Genomic DNA, 19,434 nt, shown 5'->3' on the forward strand with positions numbered 1-19,434 from the left:
AGGATACTATTATTATCCTATGATGGTCAACATGTTTCAGCCCGCTATAAAAATAAATGGGGCTTTCTTCAGGACCTCTCAATTGACGTGAGTGAAAGTGAAAGTGTGTGGTAAAAAATAATGACCACGTGTTAGGGCATTTTCAGTGCACACGCTAAGGAGCACTATGTATGCCAAAAAGGACTGACCGTGATTTGGGTCCTCTCAATGGCTATTACCTGAAAGAGAAAAGAACAAAATCCAATACAAAGTCAAGCAGGACTCAAACATTCTGTCGGTTACACCTTGATTGTAATGTTCGTGAAATGGAGTAAAGTGCTACAACACGCAGTGTCAGACATGCGTGCATTACCCATTCATACACATATCATGCGGTCAAAAGCCATGCTTGTATACAAAATGGTGGTCATGCCATCAAATGCTTTGGAAAAAATAGGGCGCGCTTTTGGTTACCTTTTTTATAGCATGGGTGTTCCGTGCGAACCTGTGGCAGTGAATGATCAAATATATTGTAATACGTGTCCGGCTATGTTGCGCCGTGAACAAATAGTATTACAATTAACAGTGATAGATAAACAAGGTGATCAGTTTAGATAGTTACACTAATCGTTTTGATGGCTCGCGTATCTGTTCCTGGGAGGGGGGAGCCTTTAAATCACAAACTATGGCGACAGAGGGAAAGAATGGGAGGAGGAAATCAATAAAAAGCCTGGCTTTCCGGTAAAAAAACAAATGATGGCGTTGCAGTAAAGGAAGGGACGGGTGCTGCGGCCATGAGCTTGTAGAGCCTGCAGCACCGATTGGATCAATCTTACTTGGAGTGGAGGTCTCTCCCGCCGTGTAACCTATTCGGTGTCCTCAGGAGCAGGCTGGCGATGGAGGGGACCGCACTCATTGTGTAAGAAGGATTACGGAACGGGAGCCGGTTTCCCGGAAAGGGTGCACGTCATTATGTGGGTGACGTGTAGCGCAGCGTCTAGAACGCTGTCTTGGATACGTGAAGTGCCGCTAATGGCGGTGAGTGAAAGCGAGAATATTAATTCTCCCAATACAGCGGTATTTGGAATATGAACAATAGAAGCAAATGCTGTAGGCAATGCGCCTAATGTAGTGGTAGAGCCTAAGGGTAAGCAATGAAAATATGCTCTGAATGGACTCAAGCTGTACAATAAAGAAACAAGACTTTTAAGAGCATGATACCTAATTAAGGTAGAGATGTTACGATGAGTATATATCAGAGAGGGAAAATGATTAGACAATAGTCAGACAATGGGGTAGTTAACAAAATGTACCCTAGCTCTGCACTTGAAAACAATGCTTTTGAGAGCATGATGCCTATTAAAGAACGCAATGTTCCGATGAGCATTATGACAGAGAGGGGAAAGTAATGCTTAGACAGTAGTCAGACAATGGGTCAAAGTAATGATCATTCAGCGGTTAAGGCTGTTCCAGGGTATATTATCATTCAACCCTTGGATATGGGTGGACATGCGGTAAACCCATCTTTGTTCTTTATCCAATAGTTGTTGTTGGATATTAGTGGTGTTATTATCCAGTTGTTTAATCACTACCCAATGCATATCGTTCGGGGTGTGACTCTGTTCCAAAAAGTGATTGGCCATCCGGGATATGTTGCGCTTGCAGCGGATGTTGCTTCTATGTTTGCAGATTCTGGTTTTCACTCTGTTACTTGTCATCCCCACATATCGCAGGTTACATGGGCAAGTTATGAGGTAAATGACATTTGTTGAGTTACAGTTTGTGTGTTTACGGATTTCCCAGACTTTTCCTGGTTCTAAGTTGAGTGTCTTAGTAGTGTGTGTTAGATGACAAACACTACAGTCACCACATGGGTGGTGTCCTGTTATTCTAGATAACCCCCATGCATTATGGATAGTGTTCTCCTGTCGATTTTGTTGTTGGGATCTTGTGTGCACAAGACTGTCCTTCAGGCTTTTTCCTCTTTTGTATGAGAATAACAGTTTTTCCATTGTAGTTTGCCTGTGATCAATATTGTCCAGTGTTTCTGTACAACCTTGGCCACTTGATTAGATACTGGGTTATAGGTTGTCACGCAAGTAAGAGGGACCGAAGTATCTGTAGATGTTTTTGGTTCTAATAGTCCCTCACGATTCTGATTACGTGCCCGTTTTTTCGCTTTTCGCATTACTTTTTATGGGTAACCACAATTTTTCAGTTTTGTAGTTAATTCATGTGCTTGGTCTTTGTAGTCCTTGAGATTGCTGCAATTTCTGAGTAATCGCAGGTATTGTCCGTAAGGGAGGTTTTCCCTCAGGGATCGAGGGTGAAAACTAGTGAAATGCAACAAGGAGTTTCTTGCTGTTGGTTTGAAATGAGTCTTGGTATCAAGTCTTCCATTGTTGTGTGTTATTTCCAGGTCCAGGAAGGTTACGGTTCTTCTGTTTATGGTGTGCATGAATCTCAAATTGGGATCACAGCTGTTGATCCAGACAAGAAAGGTTTCCAACGACTCTTCGGAGTGTGCTACTTCTGGCATAGAACTGACTTTGCTTTTGAAGTTGATGTCAAACAGGTCCAGGTTCACTCTGCTCCAACCCTCCCTGAAGATCTTGTAGAGCTGGGCTTGGTTCACTTCCAGTTGTTGGGTATTCCTAAGAGATGTTCTGATGTCAGAGAAACTTGATGCTGTATGACCTATCCTCACAGCATCTGGAATCCACTAACGCACAACGGTGTTCCTCCTTATTCTTTTACGTAAAACATGGATGTTGTACTGTCTTGCCCATATCAGTACTGAAGCACATTTCATTCTATGAAAGAAGGATTGCAATCCCAGTCTGGCAGCTCTCACTTCATGCACATTTATGTGTAGGTTACCATCTTTGTGTTTTAAATTGACACTAGTAGGTAGCTCCTCCACATGGGCACCCCAGCTCTCCATCTGGATGTCTGTTGTCTTGCTGAAAACCAAGGCCTATTGTTTTTTTCCCCTTACAGTCTAATTGGGTAGGACTGTTCTTGTATTTTGAGCCTATTACTCCTGGTAGCGGTGTGACCCATATCTTCCTCTATACAAGGAATGATCCCCAAATGGCACATATTCTTCTACAAATTAAGCACTGCTCTTGCATGACTGTTCAAGCTAGAGCAAAGCAAGATTGCTCAATCGAGCTAGCTCCATGTCTGAAAGCGTCTCATGGTTCGCCATAGCAGATTTGTGCTCTGCTATCTTTTCCATTCCCATACATGAGGAAAGCTAATACTCCTTAACTTTCAAATTCAGCAGAGGGCACCTAATGTGGCAGAGGTTCCACTAGGGGTTTCCCTAGTCTCCTTCATAGAGATCAAACTTTGATCAATTGTTCACTAAGTAATCTTAAGTTTGATCTTTGCTGGTAATTATGACTGTTTTCTAAGATTGACAATCTAGGGTTGTATTTCCTAGTTTTAAGTGCTATAATGCCTCATCTCGTGTCTGACATCTTAACTGTGAATTTAGTAACATTACCCAGTGTTTAAGGACTGTTATTACCTTCGGTAACAATGTATCTGGTAGAGACACAGTCTAGCCACAGATTCCTTAACTTAGAATCACTCCTTGGGGCCCATGTTCGGTGAAGACCAGGACCAGCGGGGGCCGGCGTCACGTTTATGGGAGGTGGACGACCGCCGTGACTTCTTTCTGTGCTTACCTGCGTCAGGCGAGCGACGTCCGCGGGAAAGACTCCATGACCTGCCCTGAACAGAAGCCCCAGCTCGAGATGGAGACCGGCGAAGTGAGGACTCTGAACGGGACATCCAGGCGGACAGCAACTTAATCCGACGTTCCTGCAGGGACTTCGACTTCAGCTGCCGGCGGGCGTTGTACTCCTCGTAGTCGTGGTGCCCTCCCAAGCACCACATGCAGATCTCATGTGGATCTGTCGCCAACATCTGCCGCGTAAAGGTCTCGCATGACTTGAAGCACTTAGGCATCACGCACTGTTCCTGGAAGCTAAAAGGCGTCGATAAGGCCGGAAAACAAAAACGGGCCAGAGGAACCCCTTCTCCTGGACCCACATTGGGAAGCAGAAAAGAAGAAAACTGACATCAGTGCACCAGGAGGGACTTATATGGCGCCACTGACGTCATATCCGTGGACGACGTCAGGACGGAGCCATGCAACGCCGTCCCCCAGTGCGCAGAGGTACTGCTGAAGATTTTCCGGATCCAGTCTGAAGTCTGGGGATATTCTAAATTAAGGAATCTGCGGCTAGATAACTTTAGCAGATATATGTCACATACTTTAAAGTACATGGTCTGAATAATAAGTCCATTTCTTTAGCATAAGTTTACATAAGACATTAGGATGAGGCACATAAAATCACTGTTTCACTTGAGCAGAATATGCAAAATAATACTTCCTTATTTTTGTGTGGGCAAGATCACCACATGCTTTGATTTTACTCCTGCACTGCTCAAAGCTGACAGACACATATGAGGCAAAGCTTTTCCTGAAGAATGACCTTGCTAGAAGCTCTGGCTTCCACACTAACAGGGTTCTGAACATAGCATGTAATAATGTACTTTTAAATGCTTAAAATGAAAGCATTTCAGCTAAATGTTGTACTTCCCACAAGAAATATAAGCTTTATCTGATTAGGTAGGAGTACACAGAAAAAACAGATGATAGAGTACACATTGCCTGTCAGGACATAATACTTAAGGCCATCAGGTCTGCAGCAGGTAAGTGGTATATATTAGATGAATTGGCAACAAAGCAGCTTAATAAGATGAAGCCATCATATAAGTAAGGAGTTCTAGAATATTTGACTTGGGATGTGTGAAAAATAATGTTTAGGGTATATATCTTACTCCTGTTATCACCGAGTTATCCTAATAGATATGGCCTATATTCACGGTCACTGGAATTATGCGGCAGTAGAGGGATGGATTATGCAGCAGGGTTGAATAAATTATGCAGCAAGAAAAGGCAAATAATGTGGGATTATGCAGCACATTTCGTGATAGTATTACTTCATTATTTTGTCAATTTTAAACTTGTTAACATGGTCTGGGCATTAGTTGCCCTTCATTAGTACCAGCTTAACACCGAAATATAGCAATAAGCTACAGAAAGGTGACCAGTCAGCCTTTGCAATGAGCCTTCCACTGCATGGCAACGTGTTGCTGCTTTTTTGATAACATTTGAACCGTCTGAACTAGAAACACATTTTTTTTTTAAATCGCCATATTGCGCAGCAGAGGATAGATTATGTGGCATATGCGGCGAATCTATAATTATATGAAAGTGGCCGCAGCCGCACAATTGCATAATTCCTGTGGCCCTGCCTATATTATATTAGTACACAATAAGCACTGAAGTCCTGATTATGAGTTGGACTGTACTAGGGAAATCAATCAGGGAATTGTAAGCGCGCTACTCACCCGTGAGGGTCTCAAGGCGCTGGGGGGAGGGGAGGTGGTACGCAGATCTGTTCAGCCAAAGATCCAGGTCTTGAGAGCCTTCTTGAAGGTGTCCGGGGGGTGGGGGGGAGCGTCTGATGTCTGTCAGTAGCTCGTTCCAGGTCTTGGCTGCAATGTGAGAGAACGATCTTCCGCTTGCTCTGGTTCTGCGGATGCGGGGGGTTTCAACTAGTGCGAGGTTGGCAGATCAGTTGTTTCTTTTGGGTATGTGGAAGTTTATTCTGTCGTTGAGGTATTTGGGTCCGTTGTTGTGTAGGCATTTCTAGGCGTGAGTGAGGATTTTGAAGGTGACTCTCTTCTCCACGGGGAGCCAGTGGAGTCTCCGTAGGTGTTGGCTGATGTGTTTGTGCCAGGGGAGGCCGAGGACGAGTCTGACTGCGGTGTTCTTTATTGTCTGGAGTTTGCGGAGTAAGGACATGCTGATGCCGGCGTACAGAGTGTTTCCATAGTCCAGTCTGCTGGTGATGAGTGCGTGGGTGACTGACTTCCTTGACTCCGGGGGGATCCATTTGAAGGTCTTTCAAAGGATGCGGAGGGTGTTGAAGCAGCTGGAGGTGACAGCGTTGACCTGTCGGTTCATGGCGAGTGATGAATCGAGTACGATGCCGAGGTTTTTGGCCTGGTCTAAGTGGGTAGGTGGGCTTCCGAGAGGGGTGGGCCACCAGGTGTTGTCCCATGCAGATGGTGTAGTTCCAAGGACGAGGACTTCTGTCTTTTTGGCTTTGAGTTTTAGGCAGCTGTTGGTCATCCAGACTGCGATGTCCTGCATCCCTCTCTGGAAGTTGAGTTTTGTGGTGGTGGGGCCTCTGGTGAGGGAGAGGATGAGCTGGGTGTTGTCGGCATAGTATACGATGTTGAGGCCGTGTTGTAAGACGATGACTGCGAGGGGGGCCCTGTAGATGTTGAAGAGAGTCTGGCTCAGTGATGACCCCTGTGGGTCTCCGCAGGTGATTTCCGTGGGGGCGGAGAGGAAGGGTGGTAGTCTGATCCTTTGGCTTCTTCCGGTAAGGAACGATCGGATCCAGTCCAGGGCAGTTCCTTGTATGCTGGGGTCATGTAGTCGACTAGTGTGCGGTGAGAGACGGTGTCGAAGGCTGCAGACAGGTCAAGGAGGATGAGGGCTGCGGAGTTGCCTTGGTCCAGGAGGATGCGGATGTCATCTGTGACGGCGTAGGGAGGTCTTGGTGCTGTGGTTGCTTCGGAGTCCGGATTGGGATGGGTTGGGTCGAGGATGGCGTTCTCTTCGATGAATCGAGTTATTTCCCTGTAGACTGTCTTCTCTGCCACTTTGGCTGCGAAGGGGAGGAACGAGATGGGCCGGTAGTTCTTGAGGTCGGCCGTGGGCTTCTTGAGCAGTGGCCTGACTTCTGCGCGCTTCAAGTCATCTGGGAAAGTGCCTGTTGAAAAGGTGGTGTTGATGGTCCGTTGCAGTTCAGGTGCGATGGTGTCCGCGGCCCTGTGGTAGATGTGCGGGGGGCAGGGGTCGGTGGGGGCCCTGGAGTGGATGCCTTTTATAGTTGTGGAGGTGTCTTTGGTCGTGATAGGTGTCCAGTTGGAGATGGTGGGCTGGCTGGTGTCTCTGGGGGGGCGGAGGGCCGGCTGTGGCATCTAGTGGGTAGTCGACAAAGTTGTCGTAGAGTGTTCTGATCTTGAGGTGGAAGTGGGTTCTAAGCTTGTCGCAGAGGTCTTGGGACGGGGTGATGTCTGTGGCTTCGCTGCGTGGGATTGGTGAAATCCTGACTGACACTGGAGAGTTCCTTGGAGTTGGCGAGGATTTTGCTGTGGATGAAGTTCCTTTGGTAAATGGTAAATTAACATGTGAATATACATTTACAATGTGGTAAATCTGCCTGAGTACCATCCACTTATAAGCTAAATTCCATGATTGGTGAACTGCTGAGAGGAACTATTTCTCTTTTGGTAAAACCACAAAGAGTGCCCAATTCTTTGGGGTTTTATTCATACCTTTACAACCTGCTGTTAGAAGGTGGTAAAAGTATGTCAGGACGTTTGGAAATAAACAGTGAGCACCACTTGGCAGTGCTACAAAGCCACATATGAATCTTTTGACCGGACTTACTGGCTGGATAAACCAGGTCTGGTTCTGCCATCCTGGCAAAACCTGGTGTATAAAAGACAACTCAGAAGAAAGCGCAACAAAAGTCCATGCCGTCTCTAGGTTCCATCTGCCTCGAAATCAGGGCCCCTTTTGGGACCATGGGAGTCAGGGTGTGCCAACCCACCTGCTTATGGGCCTTTCTGAGAGTTTTTCCAGGACCTGGGGACTCAGTCCCAGAGTACTGTAGAGTTGCAGCAAGCCAATCAGATCATGCAGTACCTGCACTGGTACCAAAATGAGTGATGAGAAGGCCTATTTTTAAAACATTTTGGTACCGCGGGACCAGTCGTCCACAAATATCTAATCTTTTTAAGCATTCCCCAGTTGATGCACAACTGAGCCCCTCTTTAAACGCTAATTTTTTAAAAACTTTTGACGGATTCACACCAAATCCAAAAAATTACCATTTCTGTGTAAAGTTCAAACTTTTTGCCAAGTATAGTGTAATTCCATTCGGCCAGTTTTCCTCTTTCGGAGAGCAAAGTCTCCAATGGGAATTAACATGGGAAATCGCACTGCTGGGATCCCCCTCCTTTTTGTTGGCACCGGACTGAAGTATGTTATGTTACTGCGCAAAACTTTCAATAAAGAAGCTGAGGTAGATGAACTTTGTTTTGACCAGTTTTATGCAGATTGTAAAACTGCACTAAATGTATATTTGCAACATACAAAATGTTCTTCCTATGGAAACTGTGACCTAACTATGAATACACATTGGAGAATAGTACTGTGAGGTATATATATAAACCTCCAGGGCGCCCTATAATTGCTGCGTGTGATGGTCTCCTAGAGAACATGTCTAGATACATTGACTTTTTTTTGCAAGATTTTGTGAAAAGTCTAAAATCATTTGTACAGGACACAAGTGACTTTCTAAGGAAAATGCAAAATATTAGGTGGAAATCCTCTTATTTAATGATTGCACTAGATGTGTCCTCGTTGTACACTTGTATTAGGAACAATGATGGTATCAAAGCTGTAGAATATTTTTTGATGAATAGGCCGATGGATTTCCTGCATCACAACAAAATGCTGTTGAAAATGCTTGTATTTTGCCTTGAAAACAACCTGTTTCTTTTTAATGGTTTAATGTACCAGCAGATACAGGGAGTTGCTATGGGGGCCAGCTTCTCTCCCAGCTATGCCTGTTTGTTTATGGGTTGGTGGGAGGAGCTGGTCCTCATGCAACAGCATGAACAAGTATTTAATGAGAAGGTAATTTCCTGGCTCCGCTATATAGACGATCTTTTTATAGTGTGGGACGGCGATGTTGAAAGCGCTACTGCTTTTATTTTAAAGCTGAATGATAATGCACTAAATTTAAATTTTACTTCAAATATTAGCAAAGATAAAGTCACATTCCTAGATGTAGAAATAAAGATAATTAATAATAGGTTATCCACTACCCTCTTCAGGAAACCGACGGCAGGGAATACACTACTGCACGCCTCTAGCGCCCATCCTCCACACCTGATTAAGAGCATCCCCTATGGGGAGATGCTCCGTATCAGACGGATATGTAGTGAGGAAGAGGAATGCAATATAAAGCAGAGAGAGAGCAAGGTCAGATTCCTTAACAGGGGATACAGCTCTGAAATTATTGAATCTGCCATCACCAAATCTAGGTCTTTGGCTAGACATGACCTATTAAAACAGAAAGAGGGTCTACCAGACCCAAACAGAGCGCAGGAGCCTATTCGATTAATCTTAGGATTTTCTCGTCAGGAAAAACAAATAAGAAATATTTTGAGAAAAAGCTGGCCTATAGTGAAAGACGACCCGATAATTGGAGAACTATTATCTAGTAGTCCCTCAGTCGCTTTCAGAAAGACTAACAGTATGGGTATGGCCTTAGTCAGAAGCAACTTGGAGATGGCAAATAAGGGCTCTTGGCTATCGATGAGAAAGGGATTATTTAAGTGCACATCTTGTAAAGCGTGTAAATATGCAATCAATACCAAAAATTATGTTACAGCATTTGGCTCAAAATCATATGATATTCGGCATTTCCTCACATGCAAAACAGAGTTTGCTGTTTATGTGCTTACCTGTAGTTGTAATTTAAGGTATGTAGGAAGCACAAGATTGCCAGTACATAAAAGAATCCTTCAGCATTTAAGAGCAATTTGCAATAACGATGAAAGCTACCCAGTAGCCAGACATTTTAAAAGTAAACACAATAGTGACGCTAAATTTTTGCAGTATTATGTTATTGATACAGTTATCCCACAAAAGAGAGGAGGCGATAGGGAATCCAAATTAAGGAGGTTAGAAACAACTTATATCCTACAATTGGATTCCAAACACCCCATGGGACTTAATAACAGCGAAGATCTTTATACATTTTTATAACTATATAAAAATATAGTGCTTTTATATAATAATTTCCAATTGAAAATAAGTCTATAGTTGTCCAGCCACTATAAGATAGCTCAATGTATTTAAATAGTAATTTCTTCCTTTTCTTTATGTATTTTTATACCTCCTTCAATGGGTGCATGAATTTGTTTTTCACCACTGCAAAAGGTTTTAGGAAAAGATATATTAAGCAAATATTTTAAGGATGATATTTATATATTTATTTGTATATATATAGTGTTTTAGGTCTGATTTTAGAAATTGGTAATAGAGAGTATATTTATTACTTCTATTAATTGATATACAATTTCTGATGTGGTCCAACTATAACAATCTATTCAAGTATTTATTTCTGGTCATCCTGAGCTTCTTTGCACTTTATAAATGTCCTTGCGTTTTGCACTCTATTCCGACCCAAGCGGAGAACTGACATTATGTCATAATAGGTTTGGAGTAGTTTCTTTGTGATTAGAATTGGTCACTTGCTAGCATCCGTTGAATGGATTTATTGTAATTGGTATATGTTTAATTGCACTTTAAAATAATTATGTATATTTATATGATTAGCACTTTTTATTTCAATATTATTTTTTTCTGGACATGATGTAAAGCGGATTCATTTTGCATTTATGCAGATATTATGGAGTTGAGATACCAATGTACATTTCAAAAAAATGTTGGTTATGTATATACATATATAAAAAATAGTAAGATATGATGTTTACATTATGTAGGTATTGCTAAGAAGACGGTATCTTACTTCTATTGTGAAATATTTCTTTCATGTCCATGAATTGATTCACTAGCACTTGCACTTTAAGTAGAGCGGTCATCAGCCATAGAGTTGTCATGTGATCAAGGGCGGGATCGCCCGAAACGCGTAATGGCGGATAATGGCTAAATAAACTCGGCACAAGAACTATTGGGTCTGCGCTCGTTTGTTTTGAACAAAGAAAGTGAAGGCGAGTTGGAGTGGATATATATATATATATATGTATATTGTAGGAGGTTGGCTTAGTAAATGGCGCACACGTACTCAAGTTGTGCACCTTGCACTAATCCAGGCAACCCTTAAGGTGATTTTAGTGGTCTTTGATAACCATAGAAAGCTCTCAAAGTGGTAGCTGTTGCGGGGGGTGCTAGGTGGCGCACAAGCGGAATGGCCGCCATTTGGTGAGGCTCCAGCATTCCGACTGCAAAATCCTTCAATTATCCTTTCTCCTGCCGCTGCTGTGCACCCGCTACCTACCTGGGGAGGCAGGTGTGACTCTGGTACATGATCGGTGTTGCCTGCTGTGGGTAATGCTGTAGGCTGCTGAGGCGGCGGATAAGCTGACGCTCAGAGCGGGAGCTCTCTCCGATAGCCCTGGTGCAGCGGCTGGGCGCATGGTCAGCGGGCCGGAGGATCGCGGCCCGCTGCTCTGGCAATAAAGAGGCGTCAGATGTGGATGTATGCCTCGTGCGGACCCCTCCTTTGCTGCTACGGCTGGTGCCACGGGCAAGTACTGTAGGCGCGCTGCATGGGGGCAATGAGGTGTTAAGCTGCCCGATCGCGTGGGACGGCCCCCAGCGGTGCTGGAATTACGGAGAGGTGCTCTCTCGTTGGATCTAGGTGCCGACGCCACTCAAGGTACCTACGGTGTGCAGCTACTGGCAGCATGTACCGTGCAGGCCCAGCCTACGGCCCGGTGCATGGAGGATCGGTGGTGAAGCACTGGCTTGGGGGCTGCGGGGTCCTGGACTCTGTGTCTGGTGGGACTTTCACTGCTCTGCTGCTGAGCCTCCCTGGTCAACCTGGAATTCTGCCATTACGCTGCCTGCGAAGCGGTGGAGGTGGGTATAAATGGCTACTGCTGGTGGGAGTGAGCCGGGCACTGGCCGGGGGCGAGGTTTGGCGGTTGGAGTGTAGGCTACTCGGTGAGTGCTGCACCATGGGCGGACTGAACAGAGCGGCTTGGAGTGCCTTATTCACACGGTGCTGGGCTCCCTTCCCCTGACAGCTTCGAGCTCCTGGTGGCAGGGATGGTGATATAGTGCGTGGGCCGGATCGGGCCTCGCAGCGTTCTGGGATCCACTTGAGAGCGGATGAGAGGTTAGATTCATATCGAAGATTTGCCGCCGATTGTGGGGACTCTGCTCTAGAGGCACTGCGGGGGCTTGCCGGGGCCTGGGAGCGCACTCACTGGGACTGTTTGCTAGCTGACTCGGCTCTGCTGCTGTGCCTGTCACGGGCTGTTCTCTACGGGATGGGGAAGTCAGACGCGCGCCAACAGAGACTCACCTTCGAAGCAAAAAAGATCGCTCGTTCGCAGGGGGCAGGGGTGGAGACCGGAGCAGAAGAGATGCCACACGATAAGCACGATGGGCCCAACAATGATGTGAAATCGATCCTATCGGAGGTGCGACAGGGGTTCGCAACTATGGCGGAGAAGATGGACACGCTATCTAGTCGTATGGATACCATTGCTCACAAGATTGAAGGCCATGAAACGTGTCTGAAGGATGCGGAGCAAAGAATCTCAGAGACCGAAGACACCACGGCCCAAATGCAAAGCGCCTTGAATCAGATGGACAAGCTCATGAAGCTTATCGCCGCTAAGAATGAGGACATAGAAACGCGCAGGGGGCGTAGTAACGTATGCTTATTGGGCATACCGGAAAGTACGAATACGGGCATGATGGAGACATACGTCGAACAGTTGCTCACTGCGGTGGTTGGACAGGACACGGACATAATGGATAGTCGGACACCCTTGTAGCCTACGTGGGGACTTGCATACTGTTGCAGGTCTCCTGGATGGGTGAGAGGTACTCGTGGTCCACCCAGTAGCATTATCCCCCTAATGGGTGTACCCCTGTATTTTTGTAATTTTTCTGTAGGTTGTTTATTTTTTTCTAGGTCAGTTCCTTATCGGGCTGGGTTTGTAATGCTGAGTATGTTTGACTGGGTTTTTGGTGGGAGGGTGGGGGGCGGGTTGATTGTTACTGGCATGGTTGGGATGCTTCAGTGGGTGGGGGGATGGGGGAAGGGGCAATTTACAGCTTGGGTAACACTGGCATTTACTATGTTACAGGGTCAAGTGATGTTTGTAGTAGTTCAATGTGGTTTTACTTAGTGCCGCAGGCTTGTCGACATTGTGGAACAGGATGCTATGGCAGAGCAGGAGGGTAACTCGGGATTGAGGATCCTATCCTGGAATGTTCGGGGACTGAAGGATCCTAGGAAATGCAGACAGATACTGGCGTATTTAGACAGGCAGCGGGTTCAGGTGGCAATGCTGCAAGAAACGCACATAAATCAACGCTCCTCTAATACCTTTGCTTGCAAATGGGCGAGTGTCCGGGTCTTCTCTTCTTACTCCTCTTATGCAGGTGGCACAGCCATACTGGTTAAAAGGCAGATGCCCTTTGTGCTGGCTGGTGCAGTGGAGGACCCACAGGGGAGATATGTAGTTGCATGGGGGAGATTGGGTAGAGATTCGGTGACTATTGCAAATTGCTATGGCCCCAATGTTGATTTGCCTGAGTTCTTTACTAATTTGTGGGGGAAAATTGTGGCTTTGGGATCTACTCATATTATCTGGGGGGGTGACTTCAATGTTGCCTTAAACCCGGCGCAGGACAGATCAAATCTGGCTGCATATCATTATACGAGGTCTCGGGAGGTGCTGCAGGGTATTATGGAGGAGGGTGGATTAATAGATGGGTTGCGACACACTTATTCCCAAGTGTTGGAAGGGACTCATTTTACCTCATGTACTGGTACATGGGCTAGGCTTGATTACTGCTTGCTATCGAGGGGATTGGGCGCTAGCATTTGCGATGTCACACACCTAGCTAGAACATACTCAGACCATTGCCCTGTGCGTCTTGCGCTTGTCCTTCCTGGTTACGACAGGCCCAGGCCGACTTGCCGGATGCAGCCGAATGCCCTATTGGACCCAATTTCTAAATCTGAGTTTGGGGAAGAAGTACGGGATTTCTTTCTTCGTAACAAAGGGTCAGTAGACAGTGTGGAGGTTATCTGAGAGGCATTTAAGGCCACTATCCGGGGGTACTGTATTTCAAAAAGTTTCAGAGTCTTACGGGATATACAACGTACACTTAAGAAGCTCGAGAGAGAACTGAAGGGGCTGGAAGACCGAATGGTGCGTGGAGAGGCAGGACACATACACAAAGATTTCAGGGAAAAACTATCTGAGTATGAAGACACGGCTGCTAGGGAGGTTAAGTTCAAAGGCCATTACTGGGTGGCTCGCAGATTTGGAGAGGGGGAGCGTCCTGGCAGGGCCTTGGCCGAGGTTACACGGTGTCCGAGATTTAATATGCATGTGTTAGAAATAGAGCGTCCTGAGGGTACGCTTTGTCGAGATACTCTTGGAATCCTGGAAGCATTCACCTCACACTATGCTACATTATATACCTCGCAGCGTCAGGGACCGGTGGACCTGGATGGATTTATGGGGGATGTTGCGCTATGCTGGCTTAGCGATGCGCACAGGGAATTTCTGAGTGCACCGTTTGAGATTGATGAGATTAGGGATGCGATCATGTCCTTGCAAAATGGGAAGGCATCTGGATTGGATGGTCTTCCCGCGGAATTTTACAAGAATTATATTGACATTATGGCGCCGGTCCTTAAAGAGGTCTTCGAGGAGTCCCTGGAGGTTGGGACTCTCCCACCTTCGATGAGGGAAGTATTGATAACATCGCTCTTGAAACCAGGCAAACCCCGCAACTCCTGTTATTCCTTTCGACCCTTATCGCTCATAAATTGCGAAACCAACATTTTGGCCAAGGTTTTGGCTAATCGCTTATCCCTACTGATGGACAGGATCGTCCTTCCTGATCAGTCCGGCTTCGTCCCTGGTCGGTCCACTACTCGCAACTTACGTACGCTTTTTTCCCTGATACAGACTGTGGCACCGGAATTTCCACTTGCTGCTGTCTTTTTAGATGCCACCAAAGCATTCGATTCTGTGGAGTGGGATTATATACAGCGAATGGGTTTCCCTGAATTATTTCTATTTTGGATACAATTGCTTTATCGTCTACCCACTGCAAAGGTGTTGATTAGGGGGCACACATCCCCTGCATTTTCTTTATCGAGGGCACCCGGCAGGGGTGCCCGTTATCTCCCTTACTGTTCGCTATTGCGATTGAGCCACTAGCGTGTCGGATACGTCAGAAACATCAGGATAGGGCTTTCCGGTGTTATCAGCGTCAGCTTCTCATCTCACTGTATGCTGATGATGTTACATTATATGTATGGGATCCCCAACGCAATATAAATCCCTTGTTGAGAGAATTTCTGGTCTTTGGCAGACTGTCCGGTGTCCATATTAATTGGGGGAAATCGCAGATCTTTCCTCTTACACCTTCGGTCCCTAGGTTCCAGCTGGACTTCCCGCTAGAGTGGTGCGACTCTGACCTCCGATATCTCGGCATACAGGTGACTCGAGACAAGGAAGACACCCTAAGGTTAAATTATGGAGTGGCCATCACGCGACTGGCCAGTAATGTCACCCGCTGGATATCGCTGCCCTTATCATTTGCTGGAAGAGCTTCCCTCATCAAAATGATAGTCCTTCCCCAATTCCTCTACTTGTTCCTTAACATTCCCTACCATCCTGGGCCGTTTTTTTTAAAAACACTGCGTACTGAGTTGATTTGCTTACTCTGGGGAGGCAAGCAGTCACGCCTTCAATGGTCAGTGCTTACGAAGCCATACGACCAAGGCGGTTTTGATATACCAGATTTTGAGGTGTATACTACTCATACCACTGGATCAGGCCTACAGCTTATATGCCGCAGGTGGCTACTGAGGATTGGCTGGCACATCCTATTCCACTTAGTGGCTTGATTCATGAACCTGCCAGTGAGCGCGGGACGCCCCCCACAACGGTTACCAGCACGGTGGACGCATGGAGACGTATGTTAGATCTTCTTCAGGCACCCTCGTTGCTGTACTCCTTGCGTCTCCCGTTAGTGTATCACCCAGATATATCGTTGTTGCAGGAAAAAGGGTTTCGTAATATGTGCCAGCGACTACACATCGTTACATGGGGGGACTTGTTCCATGAAGGTGTGTTTCGATCTCTCGAGCACATATTCCAGGCGGTGCAGCCCACACCCTTAGATGTATTTTTATATGTGCGCTTGCGGCAGGGGATGAGGGCGGTCCTCCCTGACTTCCCTCGAGAACCGAAGAATTTGTCCCGTTACACTTCATGCTCACTTCTTCGGAGGGTAAACATTTGGTATCGGGTATATATCGGTGCATACGGACACAACAAAAAAGTGTCAGGAGCCTAGCGCGTACCACTTGGGGTGAGGAGTTGGGACGGGAAGTGACGGACGACCAATGGTTGTATTGCTGTAAGCAGACTCGACAAATCTCTGCTAGCTGTCGATTGAAAGTGATACATTATAGGTTCTTGCAGCGTCTGTACTACACACCTGCCAAAAAATATCGATTGAAGTTGTCCGATAATGATAGGTGTGATAGATGTGGCCGGACTGGGGCGGGATTTCTGCACTTAGCGTGGGAATGCCCAGCGGTGTGGGATTTTTAGATGCAGGTTTATGATGCTCTTGACAAAATGACAGATGGGACGCTGGCGAGGGACCCACTGGTGGTGCTGCTGGGCTACACTGCACAGATACCCAATAAGTACAGAAAATTTAGCGTGGTGGCTCTGCTGCTAGCCAAGCGCAAAGTGGCTTGCCGCTGGGGTAGAGGACGAGCCCCAAAGTTTAAAGAGTGGTTAACAGATATGTTATACTGTCAGGAACCACTCTCGGTCTATGCAGAAACACAGCCGCTAGCCTCAAGACCAAGGGACATATGGGGTCCGCTTCAGACCTTCCTCCTTCAGCGGGGGCGGGGAGAGTGGACTTATCTACTCTAGATAGCTCATAAATGAGGTGTGGAGTGTGTGGATTCCTTTGGAGCCCTGACAATGCCCCACAGGCTGGGTAATGCTTCCCTACTGTGGGTATGTGGGGATCTGGTAGTGCTGATCAGCTCTGCTATCGATGGATGTTGGACTTTTACGCCCTATCAGTGGTCTTTCGATTATCCAACTATTGTGTATGGATTTGTATTGCTAGCTGTCCTGGATAGACATGTTGTCAGTCCTGCAAATGTGAAAAATGCATATAGACTCACATTTCGCCCTGCTGTAACTGCCATGTGGATATCAAGCAGTATGGTTATGTTCTATGATGAAAAACATAAATAAAAGGTTTAAAAAAAAAGTGGTAGCTGTGGCGAGCAGCCTTCATACTTATCTTGGAGTGTTAAGCAGCTTGTTTTACCAGTTTAATCTGTAGCGTAAATTAAATAAAAAGAAACCACACATTGTTTAGCAAAAATAAGTCTATTTATTGCTACACAATATCACTATCACATTGGTATATCTCCTACCCAGAGATATCAACACAACACACAAAAATGGTTCAAAAGCAATCAGGTAAATAGCACAAAATACAGAGGTCTCCAGGAAGAGACCAAACCATATATGAAGCAAGTTTAATACGAATTGCAACGGATGATAGGACTTGGACCAGAAGACCCAGAGGAGCTGGGGACACAAGGAATCACCCAAGGTAACTACCCAGGAATTCCATGGAGGTTGTACGCAGAGTGGAAACACAGCCACGTATCCAATTGAAGTCAATGGTGAAGTGGTAGTTGCAGTTTTAGAGAAGGTCTCTTCCCGGAGGACCCGGAGAAACCCTTCAGAAGAAAGAACGTTTGAAAGCCAACCCACCCATGCATGCCCCAGGAACCAGGTTACCTACACCAGGGAAGCTTGATGCATAGGGGTGAAGTGACGTTGGAACCTGCCATAGACAACAATGGGAGACTTCAAAGAAGATGTCTCTGGAGAAGATGTCGAAGGCGTCTGGTGGAATCCAAGGGTGGATTCTGGAAGTTAAGAACTTGCAAGCAGAGGGTACAGAGTCTATGGCTAAGAACTCGCTACTCACTTTTGAAAGTCATCATCCCAAGGCACTCCGAGATAATCTGCGAGAAGGCCAGTTTCTTCGGGCCCGGAGAAACTGTTCAGAGACAGTTATTTTTCAAAAACATGCTAAGAACTTATCTCAACAACTATATGATCGCCATTATCCATCAAATCTGGTTAAGAGGGCATGGAAGAGAGCCTCTAACAACAATCGAGAGGCCCTCTTAGAACCTCCAGTACAAAAAACCACCTTTGACTAGATTAACCTTTGTATATACTTACAGCACCCTTACCAATAAAGTACAAAAGAGTATCCGTAGACATTGGCGTATCTTGAATATAGGCTCTGAAAGGATACCAGCACCTCTTTTTTCATATAAAAGAGGATCGAATTTACGAGACAGTTTGGTACATACTAGACCAAAAACTCACACATTATTGAGAATATACGTTGTGGAATTTGCCAGCAGTGCAGGGACACTTTCCTTGTGGCTCTTGCACAGCATGTCCACAGAATCAACCAACCAAAACGGTAGATATTGGTACAGGAAAACCATGGGTGTTAGCAAAACACACGAATTGTAATTCTGAGAAAGTGATTTATATCATCACATGCCCATGTTCACTCAGATATGTTGGCATGACTACACGAAAAATTGAGTTGCGTATTAATGAACATAAAAGCACCATTCGGTGTAAAAAACAGGCAACAAGACTTACGAATCACTTTCTCACACACAAACATAAGGCAGAAGAACTAAGGTGGACGGTACTAGAACAACCATTTATTCCTACACACATAAGTGATATCACGCGCTTTCTGTTTATGAGGGAACAAAAATTGATTTTTAAACTCAAGAGTGACATACAAGGCTTGAACGATGATATTCCTTGGACAGCACTCTAGATTATAGTTACATACAAGCTAGTAACAGATTGGAATAAATCAGTACTAAAGCCAACTTAGTGTAATATATACACAAAATCTTTTGGGTTCTCTTGATAATACTCTAGTTCAATGTTTTTTGCACAGTCCTGAGTTTAAACTTTTCTCATTATTCAGAAATGCTCATGATTAATAAGATGTGATATTTTGCAAACTAATAAATTGACAATAGCCACCAAAAGGCACTTTCAAGTTATTATAAACGAAGCCCCTTTTCATGAGCTACTAGTGATATATTTGAATCGTGCTAGATGACAGTTTACTTATCTAACATGAAAGCGCTCTACTAATAGGAACAGATTTATTCTCTACCCGAAGATATCTCTATTTTCTATGTTTATTAACAATGGTATACACGACATCGGAACTAGCTGGTACCAAACTACTTATCCCATGATGCCCGGTCACGCCTTTATGACGTCAAAGGCTTAGCGCGTATCAGGGCACGCGTTGGTTTTTATGTATTTAAAGACCGAGTGAATTTGCGCCGGCACCTTCCCATTCAGCTCAGTATAGCCGGAGGTACCGACAGACAGGTAGGCGACCCATAACAATATGATGCTGTAGAGTTGACCCATCAAGTATAAAAT

At 45.5% G+C, this 19,434-nt stretch overlaps 1 long non-coding RNA gene across 3 annotated transcripts in view; it reads left to right on the forward strand.

The window, feature by feature from the left end:
- The window catches only part of LOC146871891 (uncharacterized), a 264,085-nt gene that overhangs the window by 143,047 nt on the left and 101,604 nt on the right, over positions 1 to 19,434 (forward strand). Inside the window, exon 1 of one of the 3 annotated variants that reach the window (XR_014959624.1) lies at positions 19,297 to 19,380. The exons of 1 other annotated variant lie outside the window; for it this stretch is intronic. This is a non-coding gene — a long non-coding RNA (uncharacterized LOC146871891). Of the gene's footprint in view, positions 1 to 19,296; positions 19,381 to 19,434 lie in introns of those variants that run through there. One more of the 3 variants, XR_014959622.1, reaches the window with a different exon arrangement.

This window comes from Triturus cristatus, chromosome 1_1 (genome assembly GCF_964204655.1).
Source record: "Triturus cristatus chromosome 1_1, aTriCri1.1, whole genome shotgun sequence".
Classification (NCBI taxonomy): Eukaryota; Metazoa; Chordata; class Amphibia; order Caudata; family Salamandridae; genus Triturus; species Triturus cristatus.